Genomic DNA, 10,688 nt, shown 5'->3' on the forward strand with positions numbered 1-10,688 from the left:
ATCTCCTCTTCTTGGTTGGATCCCTTGATCTTTATGTAATGTCCTTTCTTGTCTCTTGTAACATTTTTTGTTTTAAAGTCTATTTTATCTGATATGACTATTGCTACTCCAGCTTTCTTTTGATTTCCATTTGCATGGAATATCTTTTTCCATCCCCTCACTTTCCATCTGTATGTGTCCCTAGGTCTGAAGTGGGTCTCTTGTAGACAGCATATATATGGGTCTTGTTTTTGTATCCATTCAGCCAGTCTGTGCCTTTTGGTTGGTGCATTTAGTCCATTTACATTCAAGGTAATTATTGATATGTCTGTTCCTATTACCATTTTCTTAATTGTTTTGTATTTGTTTTTGTAGGTCCTTTTCTTCTCTTATGTTTCCCGCTTAGAGAAGTTCCTTTAGCATTTGTTGTAGGGCTGGTTTGGTGGTGCTGAATTCTCTTAACTGTTGCTTGTCTGTAAAGCTTTTGATTTCTCCTTCGACTCTGAATGAGGTCCTTGCTGGGTAGAGTGTTCTTGGTTGTAGGTTCTTCCCTTTCATCACTTGAAATATATCATGCCACTCCCTTCTGGCTTGCAGAGTTTCTGCTGAGAAATCAGCTGTTACCCTTATGGGAGTTCCCTTGTATGTTATTTGTCATTTTTCCCTTATTGCTTTTAATAACATTTCTCTGTCTTTAATTTTTGTCAGTTTGACTACTATATGTCTTGGTGTGTTTCTCCTTGGGTTTATCCTGCCTGGGGCTCTCTGTGCTTCCTGGACTTGGGTAGCTATTTCCTTTCCCCTGTTAGGGAAGTTTTCAACTATAATCTCTTCCAGTATTTTCTCGGGTCCTTTCTCTCTCTCTTCTCCTTCTGGGACCCCTATAATGCGAATGTTGGTGCGTTTAACATTGTCCCAGAGATCTCTTAGGCTGTCTTCAGTTCTTTTCATTCTTTTTTCCTTATTCTTTTCCGCATCAGTGATTTTCACCATTCTGTCTTCCAGCTCACTTATTCACCCTTCTGCCTCAATTAATCTGCTATTGGTTCCTTCTAGTGTATTTTTCATTTCTGTTATTGTGTTGCATATATGTGTTTGTTCTTTAATTCTTCTAGGTCTTTGGTAAACTTTCCTTGGAACTTTTTGATCTTTGCATGCAGTCTTTTTTCAAAGTCCTGGATCATCTTCACCGTCATTATTCTGAATTCTTTTCCTGTAAGAGTGCCTATCTCCTCTTCATTTAGTTGTTTTTCTGGGGTTTTATCCTGTCCCTTTATCTGGTACAAAGTCTTCTGCCTTTTCATTTTCTCTGTCTTTCTGTGGCTGTGGTTTTCAGTTCCACAAGATGAAATACTGCTGATACTGCTGTCTGCCCTCTTGTGGAGGAAGCTATCTAGGCGGCTCGTGGGTGCTTCCTGGTGGGAGGGACTGTCATGTGGGCTTTGAAGGGAAAAGTGGAAGCTCCAGAAAGGGACCTGATCATGGCTGGCTCTAGTGAGTAAATACTTGGAGCTGTGAACCAGAGGATAGGTAGGTGTGGTGGCCTAGGCCGGGAGAGGCTGCAGGAGAAGCACACAGGAGGATGCAGGAGCATCTGGGGAGAAAGGATGATGGGAGCAGTGTGTGGATGAAGCTGGTGTGGAGGTGACGGGGGAGAGTGAAGAAGGGCAGGAGGTCAAGGTGACCCCCAGTTTCTGTCTGGAGCAGCTCAACTCTGCTGTCCCTGAGGCAGGGAACACTGGGAAGGAGGAGGTTCTGGGGGAGGGTGGGAGATGGTGCTGTTTTAGGCACGAGGCATCTGAGGTGCTGTGAGACATCCAGATGGAGCTGCCCAGGAGGCAGCTGGGTGCACGATTCTGTCACCCGGGAGAACTGTGGCTGGGGATGGAGGAGTGGGAGTGATCTGCACAGACATGGAGATTAAAGCCACGGAGTGGTGAGATCACTTGGGGAGAGGGCACCGGGAGGGAGCTCCGAGGGGCACCTACATTTAGGGAGCAGGCACCAGGAGCAGCTGGAGAGGAACAAGGAAGTCAGGGCCATGTGGGGTCACCTAAACCGAGGGAATAGAGAATTTCAGGGTGGGAGCGGGCAGCCACACCAGAGCCACGGTGCTTTCTCAAAAGATGACCATGGAAAGGGTCCGTGGATTCTCTGTGAAGGTGTCTCTAAGACCCTGACCCAGGGGTTTCAGTCACTGCACACCAAAATGAGAAGCCATTATCTATCATGAGGGGAAAAAGCATGAAGAAAAGTATAAAGACTCAGGGCAAGTCATCATTTACCTATATGCATGGGGGTGATTTTGAGGTGATAATTTGAAGTTGGGGCTTATGAGTGTGTGCTTATACCATAGAGCTAGTTTTTTTCCGTGGCATCACTGCCTCAAAAGCTAACTTGAAACTGTTATTTTCTATTTAAATCTCTCCAAATCTATCATAGGTCAAAGGTTAGCATTCTCTAATATGGTCTTGGTGAAATAATTTGCCTTGACTCTGGTATCCATTCTTAGCTATATTCTCGGCATAAAGATGTATCCTTTTAATCATACTCAGTTTTTTACTGTGTACCCATGTTTATTAGAAAGCAAAAGACTTTCCTACAGCTGTGCCCCTACGCCTCTTCTCTCCTGGAGATAGGTGTGATGTGGGCTAAGGAAGTTGCATTTTAGACTCTCTGTGTAACCCGTTCATCTGTTTTTCTCTGTCACAGGAAAAAGGCCTCAGTGAAGGCCGACTCCTCAGTCTCTTGGAACAGTCTGAGTACGAGAGCGCAGGTGAGGGCCTCAGCACCGGTTTTCTGAGCTTCTGCCTAAGGCCTTCTAGTGAAACAGCCACTACCACCTCCCCTGAGTTTTTGCTGGAGTTGGGTGCACCTTTGACCCAGTCAGCCAGCCTGTGGGACTTGGACTAGGTCATCTCTCCCTAAGGAAGATGAAGTACTCTGTCATATTTATCATGTGTTTTGTTTCAGCGTTTATAAAGCTTGAACTTTCTACTGCCTGTCAAACTGGGCAAAAAACATTTCCAAATCCCAGGGGACTGGTACAAGCCCTAAGTAAAGGAAAAGGCACTGGAAACCAGACATGACTGTCCTCTCCTAATGTTTTGTGCATCCTTCATGTTACCTGTAGCTTCGTGTCTCAACCTGTGCTCCTAAGGGACTGTGGGAAGTGACTCTGTCTCTGTGCCTAATGTTTAAGGAGTAGAGTAGATTGTTTAAGAGCATTGCATAGAGTTAGTAATACCAACTTCACAGACTCAAAGGATTAAATCTAGTAAAGCTCCACACATATTCCCTGCTGCAAGCACACTCTTTTTTTTTTTTTTTTTTTTTATTTTATTTTTTTGGGGGGTACACCAGGTTCAATCAACTGTTTTTATACACATATCCCCATATTCCCTCCCTTCCTTGATGCCCCCCCCTCGATTCCCCCCCATGCAAGTAGACTCTTGATAAATGTTAGCTGCTCTTGTTACTGTTGTTGTTGTTAATAGTTGCTGTTGTTAAAATGCGCTAGAAGTAGATGGAAGAGGAACTTTTGCTTAGGTCTGGTGAGATTTGCTTCCGATCCAGTTCTAATAGTTCACTCCCAACAAGCAAATCTGTTGTGCCTTCTGATGACGATGAAAAGGCATCCTGTCTGAGCCCTGTAGCCTGCTACCTTTAGGTCAGCAGGTTGTGAATCTCTGCAGGCGCAGATGTCCCTTGGCAACTCCTTGTTCCTCGAGTCTGGATTTGAAGTAGACTTGTTCAGTGGTTATTCATTCAAAAGTGTTCTCCTCTGTACTTCTGCAGCTACGGCTGTTGGATGCTGCTGCTCACATTGCACTGGTCTGGGGATTGGGGATCTGAGCTACCTGGAGAAGCCTGATGAAGAGCAGTGGCCAGAACACAGGAGGCAACATGACCAGTGAAAAGTGTTATGATTACAACACTACTAACACCATTATTACTTTTTTGTCTCCTATCACAGATGTAGAAATAAAGACGAAGTTTTCAGAAACAGGAGCCTTTAGGTGAATTGGAGTGTGCATTGGAATGTGGCTGTCAGCAGTTCTAGAAAAGTACAGGCCTAGTCCTACGTTCTGTGTGTAGTGTGGTATTCAGACTAGTGAAGTAGAAAACTGTGGAACTGTGTGACGGCTCTCTATGTAACTCTGTGACCCCCATATATCTGGGCTGAGAATTGGGTAACTACCTCAGTTCACTCGTGGTTTCAAAGCAAGCTGAGGAAAAGCTGTGTGTGTGTGTGTGTGTGTGTGTGTGTGTGTGTGTGTGTTTGGTTTTTTTGGCTGCATCAAGTCTTAGTTGCAGCATGTGCGCTTCTCTCTAGTTGTGGCATGTGGGTTTTCTCTTCTCTAGTTGTGGTGCGTGGGCTCCAGGGCTCATGGTCTCTATAGCTGTCGGCACGCGGGCTTAGTTGCCCCACAGCATGTGGGATCTTAGTTCCCCAACCAGGGATCAAACCTTCTTCCCCTGCGTTGCAGGATGGCTTCTTTACCACTGCACCACCAGGGAACTCCCAAGAAAAGCTGTTTTGCTCCTCCTTGCCCCTCTGTCCCCACCCAACCCTCGTCTTCTGACTTAGAATTCAAGCAGCTTGAATTTGGGTCTGAATCCTCATTTCCTCACTGCCCACCTGTGTGACTTGGGGTATATGATTTACCCAGTGTCCTCATCTGTGAGAGGGGAGTGATAGTACTTATCTGATCGAATTATTCCAAAGATTACATGAACTAATAGTATATGTCACTACCCCTGGTACACATACTTAGTGCTTATTAGTAGGTGTATATTGAATTCTGATTTTTTTCTCCTTCTCTCTAGGTTGCCTTCACCAGGGGTAGAAGAGGCAGGCTGCAGCAGAGAGATGCCGAGTTGCCTTGCACATTTCGACTTAAATGAGTCTCCCATCAAGTCTTTTGTTTCTATTTCAGAAGCCACAGATTGCTTAGTGGACTTTAAAAAGCAGCTTACTGTCCGGCCAGGTAGCCGGACACGGACCAAAGCAGGCAGAGGAAGGAGGAGGAAATCCTGAATTTCTAGGGTCCAGAGGTTGACAAAACCATTAGCAGTAGGGATGGGCCATGTTCATGAAGCCTTAGTGGTCTCCAGTTCATTGTTGAGCAAGTTTTGGCGCTGCAGTTTCTACCACCAGCACCCACCCAGCATTCTGGTTTTTATGTTTTCTATGAGCTATACAGACAACGGCGTGGCGTATTCTGTTTTATAACAGTCTGTTTGAATTCACTTATGGTTAAAAAGAAAATTTAAATATATTTATCTATGTTTGTATGAAATCTTATTTCAATAAGATGGAGATTTCTCTTTTTTCTCTGTGTTGCAGGGCTTGGGGGAGGGGTATTTTAATTATGGAGCTAGTCCTCAGACCAATAAATTGCATGTTTCAGAATGAATTCCATTCCTGGTCCGTGACATGCTACCTATATTCACTGAATGTGTAGTGCGCGCTTCTGAACACTGTGTGGTTACTCTTGGCCTTCTCTGCCATCATTCTTGAATTCTGCTTCTGTTCTGCGATCCTTACCATTCAGCGATTTGTCACTTCTTCTTGCTGCCTCACCCAGTTAAGAATTCTCAGCCAGACAACGGTGGGACCTTTGAGGGATATGTGTGGCCATTCTTGCCAGGAATTTGTAAGTGAACTCTCAGTTATTAGTTGCTATACGGTTACTTTTTCTTCCTAGATTAACGAGTGGGGATGCCTTGCATATACATCTGCTAAAGCCGAGACTGGTTCTCTTGCCATCAGAGGTGATGGCAGCAACAGGAAGTAAGTTCTGTTTCGGTGCATCAGTAGAGGAGTGCACATTCTTGACCACATTGCCCAGGAGCTTCCAGTGAAGAACAGAAATGTGTTCTGTCCTCAGTGCACAGGCAGACTCCAAAGGTGAGCGGATGTTGAGTGGCAGAAGCAACTACCTGCGGGAGATGACCAAACAAGGATGTTGAGAAAGCTGGCTTTGGCCCAAGTTGACCTGAAGCTGTAGTGGAAGATGGTGTGAGGTGGCCGCCAACCAGGAATGGATCCTGGGACAAGATGAACAGGACACCACTCACACTCTCCTACTTTCTGATTTGCCAAGTCCAAAATTTTCTTTTCCTTTATTTATGTTATGTTATGTTATGTTATGTTATTTTTTTCTTTAAGAGCTTGTATTTTAAAACAAGCATGAAGTGTGTGTTAAGCTGGGGAGTTCAGAGATAGCTAGACGTAAGGCACAGCACAGGCCTTTAATGCGCTGTTTCCTGCCTAGCTGCTTTTGCACACAAGCTCTTTGAGTTAGAAGAAGGCAGGATGGCAGGCTCACTCTCTGTTCCTTCCATGTCTTGCTGTTGGATGGCACTGACTTTCTGGCCAGCATCACATAAATAATTGCTGTTATTTTTTGAGCAGTTGCTATGGTTCAGGCCGTGTGTGTACCTTCATTTAATCCTCACAGCAACCTTAGGAGGTAGGTGTTATCCACCCCAATTTTCAGATGAGGGAAAAAAGGTTCAGAGTAACAAAACCACTTTTTGTCCATGGCTGTGAGACCACAGTGCCCTGCCTCTTCAGTCCTAACGAAAATGCTGTATTTTGACTCTAGTATTGATTATTTTCCCATTTTCCTTCTAGTGAGAAGTAGTTTATCAGTTACGTCCCATCAGCTTAACTCTCACTAGTTTTCTCGCAGTAAATGGCAATTTATTGGAGGTAAAGTTCTATAAACGGGAATAGTGTGTTTATGTCTCTGCCTGAAGATAAAAGGGAAAGGGCTGATTCTAGAAAGTGAATTATTTAACTTAAAATTGAGCAGTCTCCCTGGAATGTGGGTCAGTGGCAAATTGTTGGAGGAGAGTGTGGGTTAGCAGGACTAGTACTGATAGGCTTATTTGTTACCTAATGTGGAGTCGGGGAAACAGCCGTCTCCTTTTCTACAAAACGGGGAAAATTTTACAGAGTTCTAAGGAGTAGGATAATGTGGGTAAAAGCAAGTATCTGTCTCACAGAAGATGAGTGAATGGCAGTGGTTGTTACTCAGTGTGTTGCTAGTTTTGTATGTCGTAAGTAGTGTTACAGTGAGGGGTGGAAAGGCCAGAGAGAGGTGAAGTGCAGATGTGAGAGGATACCATTCGACTACCTTAGTTCCATCAAGCACCAGCCTTCCACGTACACTCGGCTGTTTAGAGCTTGCCTCGAGCCCGTGGGCTTCTGGGTTTTGCTTCTTGTTTTTGTTTTGCTTTTGCTGAAAGATGGGAAGCAGCTGTTCCTCTGGTGTTGCCAACTCATGTAGAGTTGGGGAGCTCTGTGAACTTCACAAACTATTGTGATAAACTGGGAGAGAGAAGGTAACTTCTGTGTTAGGCACTGTGGTTGTGTTATTTCATTTCATCCTTATAACAGCCCTCTAGCAGAGGCTGTGCCTTGGCCGTTTCCCCTGGGTATTCCCTGTTCTATTACAGGGTTCTATTGCAAGAACCTGCAACTCTCTGCCTTAGCACTTCTCGAGGCTGGTGTGTGGCACAGGCTGGGCATGCCAGGGAGTGAGGGCCCCGAGGCAGCCCTCAGCCAGTAGAAGATGGAAGTTGGAGGATAAATTCCCCAGCTTCCCCCCCTCAGATGGCTGTCTCCCAGAGTTCCCCTGCCTCCCAGAGTTCCCCTGTGGGATGGAGCCTCAGTAGCTCCCAGTGGCAGCTTAGTCTTGTGTGCTCTGTTGGCTTCCTTCCCGTCCTCTCTCACTTCCAGTTCCCCTGTCAGTGCTTCTTGGATCGGGGCTGGGACTAGGTTGAGGGGCCCTCCCTTTTGGGTTCATATAAAGGCAGAGTTGACACCTAAGAGGGATTCCCTACATTTTGTAGCCAGGCCCTTCACATGCATTGCCCTAATCTAACCCTGGCCTGGATTGCTTCCCAATGAACCTCTTTGCACTCAAATTAGGCCTGCTTCTGGAGGAACCCACCCTAAGGCATTAGTCTCTATGTTTTATACATGGAAAACGGAGCCTCAGAGAAGTGAAGAAATTCACCTTGGTCACACAACTGGTAAATGAGATGGGATTCAAACCCAGGGCTATCTGACACCAGTGCTGATTCTCTCTACCATTCCACACCACCTCCTACCTCCCACTTCTGTCACAGAACTCAGTGGAAATTTTAAGTTTGGGTGGGCTCATTCTTACCTGTGAGGCAGAGCAGCTTTGGGCTCTAAGTAGATGTAGAAGATGGGAATTGGGGTGGGGGAAGGCAGGTAAGTGAGTAGATGGTAGTACCAAGTGGGAAGATGGAAGAAGGTATAGACCCAGAGTGGAAAGGCTTCCTGTGTACCAGGAAGGCAGGAAGAGGTTACTTATTTTCTCTCCGTTTCAAAAGCCCTGGACTGTTGAAGTTGTGGGAGGGACTTCAATGTAACAGAAATTAACTGCTACCTGTCCCATGCTAGATCTAGACCTGGGCCCCGGGGCTCCACAGGTGATAAGAATCATTGTTTGGGAGCCCATAGTACAGTGGGGGCAGAAAAACAGATTCTTTTAATAGACTGTAGTCAATGCAATGATACAAGGAGATCAAGACACTATGGGATCAATAGACAGGCTGCTACTCAGCTGGGATCAGGCGCAGGAGGAGCTTGTGTGGGAAGGCTCCCAGCATTGATGATGTCTGAGGTGTAATTCAAAGGATGAGAAAAAGTTGGGTGAAAAGGCTGGAGAGGGCAAAGGGGGAGTCATTCCAGACTGCTCAGCATGGACAGAAAACACAGGAAGAAGCAGCTGACGGGTGTAGGAGAGCTACAGGACACATTGTAGTAAAAGGGGGTGGAGGGGATGGCGGAAGCTCACTGGGGCCTGAGGGCCTGTGTGCCTGGCAGTGGGGCACTGTCGGCTGTGAGAAGCAAGCCTGTGAGCAGCTCGGAGCAGGGAGGGCTCTCATCCCAGCCGTGGTGCTTGGACTACAGCCCACCGTTCCCCTAGCTGAGCGCCTCTCCCCACTCCTTAGCTCCTCCTGAACAGCTGGAGGTTGGCACTAAGGGGCTGTGAGGAGCTTGTCGGGACTTGTCCTTCCCCTTGGTCAGTGGCCGTCTGGTATCTGAAGAGAACTGCTGATCCCTGCTGTGCTTCTGCTACAGTCAGGGCTGTCATAGTTGTTCACAGACCTCAAGCCCAGGCTGCCTCCTGCCTCCAGAGGCCCTGACACTGCCTAGGGTGCCAGGACCCCTGCTGCTAGGGAGATAAACCTCAGATGTCCAGAAACAGATAAAGAGCTCTGGCTTTGCATGTCAGGGTGTATCCTCACCCTGGTTCAGGAGACTGCCAACTGGCTGTCAGCGTGAATCACAGCTGGGCCTTTCACATTCACTTCCTGTTTTCCCAAGGAAACAAAGTTGAGAGACTGGAGCCCCAGGCTAGGCAGGATGATGGCCACTCTCTCCTCCCCACCCGGATTCCCAGTTCCCCTGCCTCAGAGCCTCCATGCCTGGTTGCTGCATAGTGAACTGTGCATGAGGGCTGATGTCCACCATGTTTCCAGGCCCAGTCATGCCCAAACTGATTCAAGAGCCGTCATCCGTGGTCTCCATGCTGGTGTCGTGGGGAGGCCTGGTAGTGCTTATGGTTGATGGTAGAGTTCCTGTGGATGAAGTAGCCTGAAGGTTTAGAGTATGTGCTCACCAATTTGCCTGAAAGGAAAATCAATACAGTATGTCTCGTTTCCTACCATGGTGGGTATCTTAGTCCATTTGGGCTGCTATTAAAAAGTGCCACAGACTGAGTGGCTTATAAACAATAGAAATGTATTTCTCACAGTTCTGGAGACTGGATGTGTGAGGTCATGGTGCCAGCATGGTCAGGTGAAGGCCCTCTTCCAGGTTGCAGGCTGCCAACTTCTTGTATCCTCACATGGCAGAAGAGAGCTCTCTGGGGCTTCTGATGAGGGGCACTAATCCCATTCATTAGGGCTCCACCCTTATGACCTAATCATCTCCCAAAGATCCCACTTCCATCACCTTGGGCATTAAGTTTTCAATATAAGAACTGGGGGGTGGGGGGGGCGGGGGCGGGGAGGACAGCAAAAATATTTAGACTACAGCAGTGGGTACAGTAATACCCCAGCTTTCTGTACATTCAAGAAGACTAGTTCCGGGGAAACCGGCTTGGTGGCCAACAGCTCCACTGCAGCTTGAGATTCCTCTTCCCCTTCTAGTAGAGAAGCCCCATGGTGTGGACCTACTCTTCCCCCTTGGCCTTAGACTAAAGATGGAACTCCGCAGTCTGGCTGCCTCCTCTTCCACCATGAATCCTCACCTGCATGTGTCCTCTTGAGGTCTGTGGAGCTGCACCCTAACTCAATGAAGGTGCCTTGTGCGCCATGATTTTGTACATGCTCTTCTCTGTCAAGGACATAGTGCCATGCTTCCTTCAGGGCTCAGCTTCCTCAACTTCTGCTGCCCACTCTGGGGCAGAGTTAGTCTCTTCCTCTTGTCCTCCCACATTGCCTCTTGTTTGTTTAATAAGTCCTTACACATTTTGGGAAATTGTCCATTGGACTGCATATTTCTCAGGCTAGCCTCCTCTAGGTCCTTTCCAGGGGTGAGCCACCGCCTCAGAACTCAGAGTGTTTGTAAAATGGGTGGAGCTCCCAGCATTGCAGAGGGCATATCCCAGGGTCCTTGACCCAGTTCAGGACTCCCAAATTCCTGTAGCAATCTT

The sequence above is a fragment of the Hippopotamus amphibius genome, chromosome 1, assembly GCF_030028045.1.
Source record: "Hippopotamus amphibius kiboko isolate mHipAmp2 chromosome 1, mHipAmp2.hap2, whole genome shotgun sequence".
Classification (NCBI taxonomy): domain Eukaryota; kingdom Metazoa; phylum Chordata; class Mammalia; order Artiodactyla; family Hippopotamidae; genus Hippopotamus; species Hippopotamus amphibius.